The sequence below is a fragment of the Macrotis lagotis genome, chromosome 4 (assembly GCF_037893015.1).
Source record: "Macrotis lagotis isolate mMagLag1 chromosome 4, bilby.v1.9.chrom.fasta, whole genome shotgun sequence".
Taxonomy (NCBI): domain Eukaryota; kingdom Metazoa; phylum Chordata; class Mammalia; order Peramelemorphia; family Peramelidae; genus Macrotis; species Macrotis lagotis.
The window spans coordinates 276,311,860-276,325,572 of record NC_133661.1 but is presented as its reverse complement, the minus strand read 5'-3'; positions in this window follow the sequence as shown (position 1 = coordinate 276,325,572).

The window sequence follows — 13,713 nt, the reverse complement described above, 5'->3', positions numbered from 1 at the left end:
GCAAAATTTGGAGCAGAATTTAGGTCTTTTGGCATCCGAAGTTCAGGACTCCAGCTAAATATATGAAACTGCTTCTCAGTTATGAGCCCTTGACTGACTCCTATGAAAAATTTCTATGTAAAATTTCATTATCATTCTTCCTCTTCAGGTTTACATAATGCTATACCTTTTTCTTCTGGATTTTGTTGTACTGATTTCCCAGTTTTTCAATTCCCTTTTGGCTTATTCCCAAATCTATTCTAAGAGGGATCAGTGAGAAGGCAGGTATTGAAAATACGCCTCAGAAAACACTGCTCTTTACTTAGGAAGATAACATTGCTTTTGTCTTAGTACCTATGTAATTAGTTCCCCAAATTGTTTCTTGCAACAGGTAATTGTGTAGTGTCAATTTCTAAAATATGCTAGGAAGGATAACAGTGCTCTAATTTAAGGATTTTTTTTGGTCAAGTCAGGAATTTTCCCTTGGATTTTTCAGAATTCCCAGCATTTCTCCATATTAATCAGTTAGAGCCCAAGTGCACATGACTCTTGAAACTCCCATTGAGATACCACCTTGAAACCGTGAAATTCTTTTTTTCTTTTGTAAGCAGTGAAACTCTGCCCTGTAAAGTATCACAAAGTAACTGCAAAAATGCTGCAAAAAGGAAGAGTAAGTTGTTTAAATGAAGTTTTAGAACTCTACATGATGCTAAGAAAGTAAGATACCAACCAAGATATCTTATTGTTATATAAAAAATAAACTAATAATAAATCATGTGTTTTTTAAATTTCACATTAATTAAAATAAAAGTTTTGCATTCTCTTCATGTTGCTTTATGGAGGACAAACCTAACTGAGGATACCTGGCTTCATTAGTAGAGGTTATCATCACCATCATAGTTAGCATTTAATATAGTGCTTCAAAGTTTATAAAAAGCTTTTGTATGTTGACTCATTTGATCATCTCAAAACCCCCATGAAAAATATGCTATTATTATACCCATTTACAGATGAATTTAATGACCTGATCAAGGTCATATAACTAGTAAATAAGACCCTATCAAATTCAGGTCTTCCTGACTAAAGACTGTATTCTATCCATCTGGCCAGTTAGCTACCTTAGTGGGGAATTAATGGGTTGTCAGAGAACTAGGAACAAATTGTAGACTCTGCCCTGATTTAGATTATGATAGAGTCTTATTTGAATGGATGGACAACTGTTATGTAACAAAGAATCCCCTCCACAATTGGTAATTCAAGTCATTTTCTGAAAGACATCTAGTAGGAGGGAAATCATTACTTCCTAAAATAGTCCATCTCCTTTTGAATGGTTCAGAAAATTTTCCTTTACATAAAATCAAAATCTGCCTCTCTCCTATATCCTTCTTTTGCTACAAGTTTTGCTTCTTGGGATAGCAGAATAACTCTAATATCTTTTTCACATAGCATATTTGAAGGCAGTTATCAAGGTTCCCTAAGTTTTCTCTCCTTTGAGCTAAATAGTCCTAATTATTTTAATGCATTCTAATATTGAATACTTGGGTGTCCTTTGGTGTCCTAAAGGACCTTTGACCTCTGCCTGACCCTGTGAGGCACTATAGACTTGAACATATGCTCTACCTGTTTCCATTCCAAGTTTCTTCAACCAATTCCCATATAATCTTGAAAACCCTCAATAATATAGTTATCCTCATAATAATATAATAAGATAATGTTTATGAGTGAATATTTAAATACAAGATATTTTTAAGTAATTTTTTTAACATAGGTATAAGACTTTACCTCTGTTAAGACCTCTTTAAAAAAGTAAAGTCTTATACCTATGTTAAAAAATTACTTAAAAATACAAGATAGGGGCAACTAGATTGCTGGCCCTGGAGTCAAGCGGACCTCAGCCTCAGACACTTAAAATTACTTAGTTGTGTGACTTTGGGCAAGCCACTTAACCCAAAACGAAAAAAAAAATACAAGATAATGAAATCATGATTAAGTTTGTTTGAAGATCCGGAGAAGGAGAGGAGATTGGTGTATTCGAGGCTCAATAGGAATCAATAGCAACCAAAAAAAACCTTAGAACCTTAATATATTCTTGGGCAACTTTGAGAGAACTACTACTTCTAAAAATAAGAAATTGATAGTCCCTTATATAGATTACTATGGTCAGACTCTCAACTGGAATTTTGTTCTAGGTTCTAATTACCATAAGTTCTAGGTATCATAAGGAAGGATAACAACCCGGGGTATGTTGGAGACAACCCATGTTGTCTTAGGAGAGCTGATTTTTGAAATTTTAGTGGGAGAATTTACAAGTGAACTTGATTTAGTGTTTTGTTGATTCTCTAGACTTAAGAAAACGATAGAGAAAATGCTATAAAATTATTTTTTTTGGGGGGGGGGCAGGAGCCAACAGTTAAATATTTTACCAGGATATTGCTAAACAATACTGGCACATAGTAGGCACTTAATAAAAGCTTGTTGGCTTGATATTTGAATTATAAAACATCAAGAAGAAGGTAAGCAGAATGGTGAAAAGTCCAGTGTTTTTTTTTTTTTATGAGGAATTGGCAAAGCTTAGTCTATAGAAGATAAAGATTTAGAGGTACGCTGATACTTGTCTTCACATATTTGAAGGGTTGTTGTATTGAAGAGAGATTTGGCTTTTTGTTCTGGGCTCCAAATGACAAATCTTAAAGCAATGTGTAGAAGTTGCAAATGATCTAATTTAGATTTGATGTTAGAAAAAAGACACCAAAATTTCCCCATTTTTTTTTGTCTTAGTGAATAATATGTTTCTTCTTACTAGAAGTCTTTAAGCAGAGGCAGAATGACCACTTGCTGAATATGTTGTAATGGAAATTCTTGTGGGAGGCAAGGTTTGGACAAAATGACTTTTGAGGTCTGTTCCAACTTGGTAAAATTTGGTATGATTCTGTGAACAGCACGTTCTCAATTGAGAGATAGCCTTTTGTTCTTCATTCACTTCCAATTCTCATCCTGTACCAACAATATCATGACTTGAGGAGTTGTTATTCACTTGTTTTTCAGTCATGTCCTATTCTTCATAATCCCATTTGGAATTTTCTTGGCAAAGATACTAGAGAAATTTGTTATTTCCTACTAAAGTATATTTTACAGATGAGAAAAAGAGGCAAACAGGGTTAAAAGACTTTCCCAGGATCATACAACTAATGTTTGAGTTCAGATTTGAACTCATCAAGATGAATCTTTCTCCAAACCCAGCATGACCCAACTCTGACATATGACCATGATTAAGTCTCTGGGATATAGTTTGCTTATTTGTATGTGATAAGGGGACTGCTATTTATACTACTTGTCTCTTAGAATTATTAAGAAGAAAATGCTTATTATACCTTAAAGCACTAGGGAATCATCATTATGATTATTAGTAATTTAAAAATTTTAAGCTATGTGTTTGAAGGCCCTTTAGGACAGGCACTAGAACCAATATTACATAATAATGATTAGAAACATTCAGCTCAGGAATATATAATGGCAGTTAACTTTGCCCTTGGAAGCTCAGAAACACTTTTTTGTCTGTTTACAATTTGCTAATTTGGGCAGTATGGTAAAGCAGAATATAATGGAATATTACTGTGTTATAAGAAACCATTAATATGAAGAATTCAGAGAATTATGGGAAGACACATGAATGGATACAGATCAAAATTAGCAGAACCAGGAAAAATATATGCATGATAACTACATTAAAGCAAATAAGAAGAAGAAAAAGGAAATGGAATGTTGTGAGATTATTTTTTTAATTTAAATTTATTTTTATTAAAGATATTATTTGAGTTTTACATTTTTCCACCAATCTTGCTTCTCGCCCCCCCCCCCCCCAGAAAGCACTCTGTCATTCTTTACTTTGTTTCCATGATGTACCTTGATCCAAATTGGGTGTGATGAGAGAGAAATCATATCCTTAAAGAGAAGTCTAAGAGGTAAAAAGATCAGACAATGATCTATCTGTTTTTTTCTAAATTAAAGGGAATACTCCTTGCACTTTGTTCAAACTCCACAGCTCCTTATCTGGATACAGATGGTACTCTCCTTTGCAGACAGCCCCAAATTGTTCCGGATTGTTGCACTGATGGAATGAGCAAGTCCTTCAAGCTTGAACATCACTCCCATGTTGCTGTTAGGGTGTACAGTGTTTTTCTGGTTCTGCTCAACTCACTCAGGATCAGTTCATGCAAATCCCTCCAGTTTTCCCTGAAATCCTGTCCCTCCTGGTTTCCTAATAGAACAATAGTGTTCCATGAGATACATATACCACAGTTTGCTCAGCCATTCCCCAATTGAAAGACATTTACTGGATTTCCAATTCTTTGCCACCACAAACAGGGCTACTATAAATATTTTTGTACAAGTAATGTTTTTACCCTTTTTCCTCATCTCTTCAGGGTATAGACCCAGTAGTGGTATTGCTGGGTCAAAGGGTATGCACATTTTTGTTGCCCTTTGGGCATAGTTCCAAATAGCTCTCCAGAAGGGTTGGATGAGTTCACAGCTCCACCAACAGTGTAATAGTGTCCCAGATTTCCCACATCCCTTCCAACAATGATCATTATCCTTCCTGGTCATATTGGCTAGGCTGAGAGGTGTGAGGTGGTACCTCAGAGATGCTTTAATTTGCATTTCTCTCATAAGTAATGATTTAGAGCAATTTTTCATATGACTATGGATTGCTTTGATCTCCTCATCTGTAAATTGCCTTTGCATATCCTTTGACCATTTGTCAATTGGGGAATGGCTTTTTGTTTTAAAAATATGACTCAGTACTCTGTATATTTTAGAAATGAGTCCTTTGTCAGAATCATTAGTTGTAAAGATTGTTTCCCAATTTACTACATTTCTTTTAATCTTGGTTACATTGGTTTTATCTGTGCAAATCCTTTTAATTTAATGTAATCAAAATCATCTAATTGGTTTTTGGTGATGTTCTCCAACTCTTCCTTAGTCATAAACTGTTCCCCTTTCCATAGATCTGACAGGTAGACTAGTCCTTGATCTTCTAATTTGCTTATAGTATTGTTTTTTATGTCTATGTCCTGTAAACATTTGGATCTTATCTTGGTAAAGGATGTGAGGTGTTGGTCTAATCTAAGTTTCTTCCATACTAACTTCCAATTTTCCCAGCAATTTTTATCAAAGAGGGAATTTTTATCCCAATGGCCAGACTCTTTGGGTTTATCAAACAGCAGATTACTATAATCATCTCCTGCTTATACACCTAGTCTATTCCACTGGTCCACCACTCTATTTCTTAGCCAATACCAAGCAGTTTTGATGACTGATGCTTTATAATATAATTTTAGATCTGGTAGGGCTAAGCTACCTTCTTTTCCACTTTATTTCATTAAGCTCCTGGCAATTCTTGACTTTTTATTTCTCCATATGAATTTACTTACAATTTTTTCTAACTCGTTAAAGTAATTTTTTGGAATTTTGATTGGTAAGGCACTAAACAGATAGTTTAGTGTTGGTAGAATTGTCATTTTTATTATATTAGCTCTACCTCTCCATGAGCAGTTGATATTTGCCCAGTTATTTAAATCTAATTTAATTTGTGTGAGAAGTGTTTTATAATTGTTTTCAAAAAGATTCTAAGTCTGTCTTGGCAAATAGACTCCCAAATATTTCATATTGTTTGAGGTTAGTTTGAATGGGATTTATCTTTCTAGCTCTTCCTGCTGTTTCTTGGTAGACATATATAGAAAAGTTGAGGATTTATGAGGGTTTATTTTATAACCTGAAACTTTGCTAAAATTGCTAATTGTTTCCAGTAGTTTTTTTGATGATTTCTTGGGATTCTCTAGGTAGACCATCATGTCATCTGCAAAGAGTGAGAGTTTTGTCTCTTCCTTCACAATTCTAATTCTTTTAATTTCTTTTTCTTCTCTAATTGCTGATGCTAACATTTCTAATACAATATTGAATATTAGTGGTGATAATGGGCACCCATGTTTCACCTCTGATCTTATTGGGAATGGCTCTAGCCTCTCCCCATTGAATATAATGCTTGTTGAGGTTTTCAGATAGATACTGCTAATTATTTTAAGGAACAGTCTATTTATTCCTAAACTCTCTAGTGTTTTTAATAGGAATGGATGCTGTATTTTGTCAAAAGCTTTTTCAGCATCTATTGATATGATCATATGATTTCTGATAGGGTTGTTGTTGATATAGTTGAGTATACTAACAGTTTTGCTAATATTGAACCAACTCTGCATTCCTGGAATAAATCCTACTTGATCATAATGTATTATCCTATTGATGACTTATTGTAATTTTTTTGCTAAGATTTTATTAAGATTTTTGCATCTATGTTCTTCAGGGAGATAGGTCTATAATTTTCTTTCTCTGTTTTAACTCTTCTTGGTTTAGGTAACAGTATCATATTGGTTTCATAGAAAGAGTTAGGGAGAGTTCCATCTTTCCCTTTTTTTCTAAAGAGTTTATATAGAATTGGAACCAATTGTTCCTTAAATGTTTGGTAGAATTCACTTGTGAATCCATCAGGCCCTGGAGAGTTTTTTAGGGAGTTCAGTAATGGCTTGTTGAATTTCTTTTTCTGAGATAGGCTTGTTTAAGTATTTAATGTCTTCTTCATTTAACCTGGGCAACTCATGTTTTTGTAAATGTTCATCAATTTGACTTAGATTATCAAAGTTATTGGCATGGAGTTAGGCAAAATAATTTCAAATTATTACTTTAATTTCCTCCTCATTGCTAGTGAGTTCACCTTTTTCATTTATGATACTAGCAATTTGGTTTCCTTCTTTCTTTTTTTTAATCAAATTGACCAGAGCTTTATCAATTTTATTGGTTTTTTCATAATACCAACTTTTGGTTTTATTTATTAATTCAATAGTTTTTTGCTTTTGATTTTATTAATTTCTCCTTTAATTTTTAGAATTTCTAATTTGATACTTAATTGGGGATTTTTGATTTGTTCTTTCTCTAATTTTTTTAGTTGCATGTTTAGTTCATTGATTTCATCTTTCTCCAATTTATTGATATAAGCATTTAGAGCTATAATATATCCCCTGAGAGTTGCTTTGAATGAATCCCATAGGTTTTGGTATGTGGTTTCATTATTATCATTATGTATGATAAAATGGTTAATTCTTTCTATACTTTGTTTTTTGGTCCAGTCATTTTTTTAAAATGAGGTTATTCAGTTTCCACTTTGTTCTGGGTCTATATCTCCTTGGCCCAGTATTACATATGACTTTCATTGCATTGTGATCTGAGAAAGATGTATTCACTATTTCTGTCTTTCTGCAGTTGATCATTAGGTTTTTATGTACTAGTACATGGTCAATTTTTGTATAAGTTCCATGTACTGCAGAGAAAAAGGTATATTCCTTTCTATCCCCATTCAGTTTCCTCCATAAGTCTACCATATCTAATTTTTCTAACAATCTATTTACCTCCCTAATTTCTTTCTTGTTTGTTTTATGATTTGATTCATCCAGTTCTGATAGCCAGATGTTGAGGTCTTCCACTAGTAGAGTTTTGCTGTCTATGTCTTCCTGTAATTCTTTCAGCTTCTCCTCTAAAAATTTGGGTGCTGTTCCACTGGGTGCATATATATTCAATATTGAAATGACTTTATTGTCTATGGTACCTTTTAGCAGGATAAAGTTTCCTTCCTTATCTCTTTTAATGCCATCTATTTTTGCTGCTGCTTTGTCTGAGATAAGGATTGCTACCCCTGCTTTTTTTATTTCAGCTGAAGCAAAATATGTTTTGCTCCAACTTTTTACCTTTACTCTATATGTCTCTCTACTTTAAATGAGTTTCTTGTAAGCAGCATATTGTAGGATTCCGTTTTTTAATCCACTCTGCTATTTGCTTACGTTTTAAGGGAGAGTCCATCCTATTCACATTGAAGATTATAATTACTAATTCTTTATTGCCCTCTGTGCTGTATTCCCTCTGTTTGTATTTTTCCCCCTTCCCCCCTTTTATCCATATTCCCCAGTCTTTTGTTTCTGAAAACCATCCCCTTCAGTTTGTTTGCCCTCCTATATCACACCCTCTCCTTTCTTTCCCCTTTCCCTTTTTTGTGTTTGTCCAGTTGTACTTTCTAAGGTATTAATTGTCTCCCCCAAATTTTTAAGCTCCTTCCTTATTTCTTCAAGGAAGTCTTTCTGTGCTGGAGACCAAATTGTATTCTCCTCAGAGGTTCCAGTTCTCTCTGAGTTGGGGTCTTTCCCTTCCAGGAATTTTTCTATGGATCCACCTTTCCTCTGACCCTTCTTCATTATGCTAAGACCTTGAGTTGAGGGGAGGGCTGGTTCACCTGGGCTTGAGATCGCTGAAGGCTTTACTGAGTGCAGTTTCTCTGGCTGGCCAATAGGAGGTGCTGATTGCCCTCTCTGGAGTGTCTGTGACCTTGGTTGAGAGGCCTTTTCCCTTTGCCCAAAGGCAGGAGTTGGAACTATTGAATTCTTTTGCCTTCAATCAATGGTGGGCTTTACCCTGGCCTGAGGTCATTCCTCAGCTGGGCTTGTTCTGCTGACACACCTGGGCCTGAAGCAGAAGTAGTTTGCATTTGTTTGAGAAGAGGCCTCTGTGCAGTGGAGGTGTGCCCTCAGAGTTTCTCAGACCTGAGGATTCTAGGGATGGTGTCTGCAGCTCTCCTGCACCAGAACTCTTCCCCTAGCTTGGTCCCCGAGCTCCAGGGGGACAGCACCAACACCAGTGCCTCTGCTTCCCCACGGACCCAAGCCCCTTTTGTTCAGCCCCACAGCTGATCCAGCAGGCCTGGCTCTCGGGCCCTCAGACTCCCGGTTCCAATTCAGCTGTTAATCTGGCTGATCCGGGGCTGATCCTCCCCCTGAGCCCAGATTCACCTGCCAGTACTCAGGAAAGGCTGCTGCAGGAGACAAATCCTGAGGTAGATGTTCTTTCTCCTGGATTTTCTTTCTGGGTTTTGTGGTTTGCATTTCTTTTAAGAGGTTTGTTTCATGTGAAAAATGGGGAAGAGATCAGGAGACTTTAGAACTGTGCCTGTCTTCTCTCTGCCATCTTGGCCGGAAGTTTGTGTTGTGAGATTATAATGGCTAAGCTTGACCCAGAAAGAACAAATTTCATCTTCCTTTTTTTTGTAGAAATCAGGAAATATGAGTGTGGAACATGCATATTTTCTCTGTCTTGATTAAAATGATGTTTAGTTTTTTATTTATCTATCTATCTACTATCTGTTTGTTCATTCATTCATTCACTCATTCATTTATTTATTTTAATTTAAGGCAGTGGGGTTAAGTGGCTTGCCCAAGGTCACACTGCTAGGCAATTATTTAGTGTATGAGGTCACATTTGAACTCAGGTCCCCCTGAATCCAGGCCAGTGCTCTATCCACTGTGCCGCCTAGCTGCCCCAATGATGTTTAGTTTTAATAAAATTTTTTCTTCCCCATTTCATTTCTTTTTTTTTAAGGAATGGCTAACTAGTATTAGAAGATAGAAGAATATATTCTAAAAGGGATAGGGTCTGACTATGATTTCATTGGTCTAGGGGACTCTTTGTTGGCAAAACTTTTTCTATCAAAGCAGGTAGGCACATTTTCTATAATTTATAGTTTCAGAAAGTTGACTAGAATTCTAAGAGGTTAAGGGACTTGTCAAAGGTCATATTGTCAGAGGTAGACTTGAATCTAGATCTTTTTATCTTCAAAACTAGCATTAGGTTTGTCTAACTAGCTACTCATATATACCTTCCTCTTATTTAGTTCCAAAGATTATATAAAAACAAAAGATAACAATTTTTAAAAAGAGAGATGATTTGAAAAATCATCCCTCAGTCAATATAACTACTGTTTTTAAGTACTGGCACAAAACCCAAAAACTCTTGAGGTTCATCAGCACAAGAAAGATGGATAATATCTGTAACAGGCAGGTGTGAATAGGGCTATTCAGGGACAGTTAAATCTACAGAAAAAGGTGACATTTTTATAAGAAGAATTAGGACAAAGAAAGGGGCAAGATTCCACAATAGTCTTCTCTTCTAGTCTCATTTAGAATTAATTGCTGGAATGTGTGCTACCAAACAGCTTTTAGCCACTGCTTAAACCAGTTCCCAGGAGTCAGTCCCCATAGCCCCTAAGTCTTTACAGTCATATTTCATGCACACATTTATAAGATGAACTTTGTGTTCCCTGAGTACAGACATTCAAAGTAAGCTTCTTATTCATTTGCTTTCCTGTGATCTTAGCTAGAGAAAATCAGGCTTCATTAATTTAGGTAGTCTTTTTCATAAGCCTACTGAATACAACAAGGCAATACCCCATAACTATCCTATCCTTACATTCTCAGACACACCCCCATGCTCTTTAAATGAAATTCTTTCACAGCTCAATACTTTTTTCTCATAAGCATGCTTTGGAGGATGGGACTTTCTCTTAGGAGCTGTTACACCTATTCTATTTAAGTGGTAGTAGGTTTATTTCCCTCTCTACAAAATCAGAATAGTCTGATTTTGCTGTCATTAAGTTTTATAGGGCAATGTTGACCCTAGCATGAAATGTCCTCATATAGACTGTCTTATTCATTAACCACAGACGTCTATTAACCTTTCAAGTCATAAATAATAGAAGAAGCACCTTGAATGGCAAAGGAGAGGAGGAAATGTCCAGGTCTTTAATTTGTCTCATTTTCTCCCAGGCTGCTTCTAAACTGTCTTTTCTTCATGTTCCTGACAAAATGTCAAAACTGCTTTTCAATTATTTCTCCCTTAAATAGTATTAAGGAAAAAAAAAAACCCCAGGAAATCTATCAGAACAATATATATTGCAAAACAACACCTCACTAATTGTGTGCTTTGCCTTATGTGATCATACTTTGCAATGATCTGTATCCTTGTACATTGGCAATTTTTGTAGTATTTGAATGGATACTATTAAAGCTATGGGAACCAAAAGACTCCTATAATATGATTTACTTTTTACGTGCCAAATCTTTTAACTTCTAAACCACATAACTAAGGCTTTTTATCTTCTAAATGATCCATTCTTTTCTCAAACTGAATTCATCTTATAGTGTTACCATTTTTACAAGTCCTTATAAAAATATTCTTTGAATTCTTTATATTTAGTCATTCTAAAATTTGATCCTTGTTGTAGACCTCTTTCTTTTAGAAGCATTCGTCTTTTTTCCACATGTGGTTTTCATTGCTTTAGCCATGCCTTTTTTCCTTCTCAGTATCCTTCTTCCATCTTTCTTTTCTGGACTTCTATACTCCTCCCCACTCAAATTATCTAAGCTCCAACTTCCCAACCTAGACATTTTCAGCTGACTAGTTCAATGGCAGAATCCTTTTCTTTTTGATATCAAAGAAGAAAAGACCAATTCAGTGTTGCTGAGAGGGACCAGAACCCTTTCTATAAAGTGTCTGATCTTTTTTTTAAGACTTGATGGTTGTCTTGATCCACAGGGCAACTGATGCATGGAATGCATCAGTCTTGCCATTGAACTGATGAGAGTTTGGTATAAAGATGCATCTAGAAGCAGCTGCTTTGTACAAGACTGTTATGGATTCGTTCCCTCCCTGTTCTGTGCCCTGAAGAACTCCATGACTGAGCCCCCTGGTGATATTATAACTGTGTTTCTTTACTGTTGTTCTTTACCCTACACTTGAAGTACCAGTTTTAGAAATGGGGTAGAGGGAAGAGGGAAGATTGGAATGCTACCTTAAGAACCCTTCTTGGTTCCCTCTGTTTACCCCCTTAGTGTTCCTTTGAATGTTATTGGTAAAACTATGTTCCATTGTTCCCAATGTTAATTGTGCCCAATTAAAAGGGCTTCATTAACAGGCTTATCTGAGATTGTCTGTATAAAGTCCTAGTTACTGAACCCCCAAATTTTTAAAGATAGAAATCCAGGATGTCAAACTTACATTTACATTATCAAACTTAAGATAAAGAAACAAACTGAACTATGTCAAGCTTATTGTACAATAAGATGAAGAAGCAAATTTGAACTATGTCCAACATACCCATGATTTTTATTTGTTTTTACCAACTTTTAAAATTTTATTTTTAAGACAATGGGGTTAAGTGACTTGCCCAAGGTCACACAGCTAGGCAATTATTAAGTGTCTGAGGCCAGATTTAAACTTAGGTACTCCTGACTCCAGAGCCAGTGCTCTATCTACTGCATCACTTAGCTGCCCTCATACCCATGATTTTTAAATGAGTCCTATAAAATTAAAATTATATAAAGGTCTTAAAATATACCTTCATTAAAGAAAATAAAATGTAACACAAAGTACTATTAGCTCACAGAAAGGATGAAGAAGTAGAAGAGCAGATGCAGTTTCACTTAGCTGAATAGGAGATAATGCTTACTGGCAAAATGAAATCCAAGCATATATCTGTCCTGTATAAATGATCTCTGCGCCCCTTTAAAAATATCCTAAGGACAAATTTCTTTTTTGGTTTAATTTGTGACTAATTTGAATAATTGGCCCAACCATAGAATGGACATAGTATAGTATGGATACATTGCAAATAACTAGAGGCAGGATTTGAACCCAAGTCTTCTTGACTTCAAGTTCTAGCCTCAAACTATTATAAGATGCTTTCTTAATGTTACATTATAAATAACACAATGTATCAAACAAAATAGCAGCCTGTGAATTTCAATTAATCATACTAGGATAATCATCTTCAGAATCTCTTGACTAATGTCATTATCAATGAGATAAATATAACAACTTAAGAATTTAATCTTGGGTCCCTATGACAGTGAGGCTGCCTACCTGTGCCATAGGTTGGATTAGTCACTTTTATATAGAAGTTTTATTTCTTTGCTCCATTTCCCCAAACTCCCCTTTTTGGTTATATTTAGATTTTAGAGTCTAACAGGAATGAACCTTCTTCATTCTTTGACTTAAATTTAAGGTTAGGACTTAGTATATTGAGAATTGAGAGGAAAGCTTTATCTTTTTTGAAATGTTTGTTGATTTCTTGGACTGCAAATCAGTATGTTAGGCAGCTCATCTGGACCCCCAATCAGTATGTACAATACTAGGAGGAAATGCTGTCAGAATACAGAAGACACACTGCTGACAAGGAGACAAGACTGTCAGAAAAACAGGGAAACTGGGAAAATCCTGAGGCCAAGTTTCCCAGGAGTTCTCTGACTGTAGTGAGGGTCTTGTAGAAAAATATCAAACGTGATCAATAGTAGGGAGCCCTGAGAGACTATGAAGCATGCTTTGGACTGATTTGGGGGGATCTAAGCCTCTGATTTCTCTTTGGGGTCTTAAATATATTTCTTACCTGAACTCTTTTTTTTCCCCTTTAAATGTGTGCTTATGTTAGCCTAGTGTATATTGCTCTAATTAGATGGTAAATCACATTGTGTAATTTGTATTTCTATTGCATGAATAATTGTAGTCTATTGAAAGAAAACAGAAATGAAAGCCCAGAGAAAGGGGTTACTGAAAAACCAAGTCTCCTACATTACTAGGAGTCATAATTTTCTTGCAGAATATACATATGTTGTTTTACTATCATTCATAATCTTCTGTATGTATCCCCTATCATGACTCTCTATAGAGAACTCATGAGTTCTCTATTGATTCTTTCTAGCTATATAGACATATATGGACATATATTAACAGTATGAATGAATGTATGTGTATATACAGAAATAGATACATATATTTAAACTTACATATGTATATTGCAAATATATATGC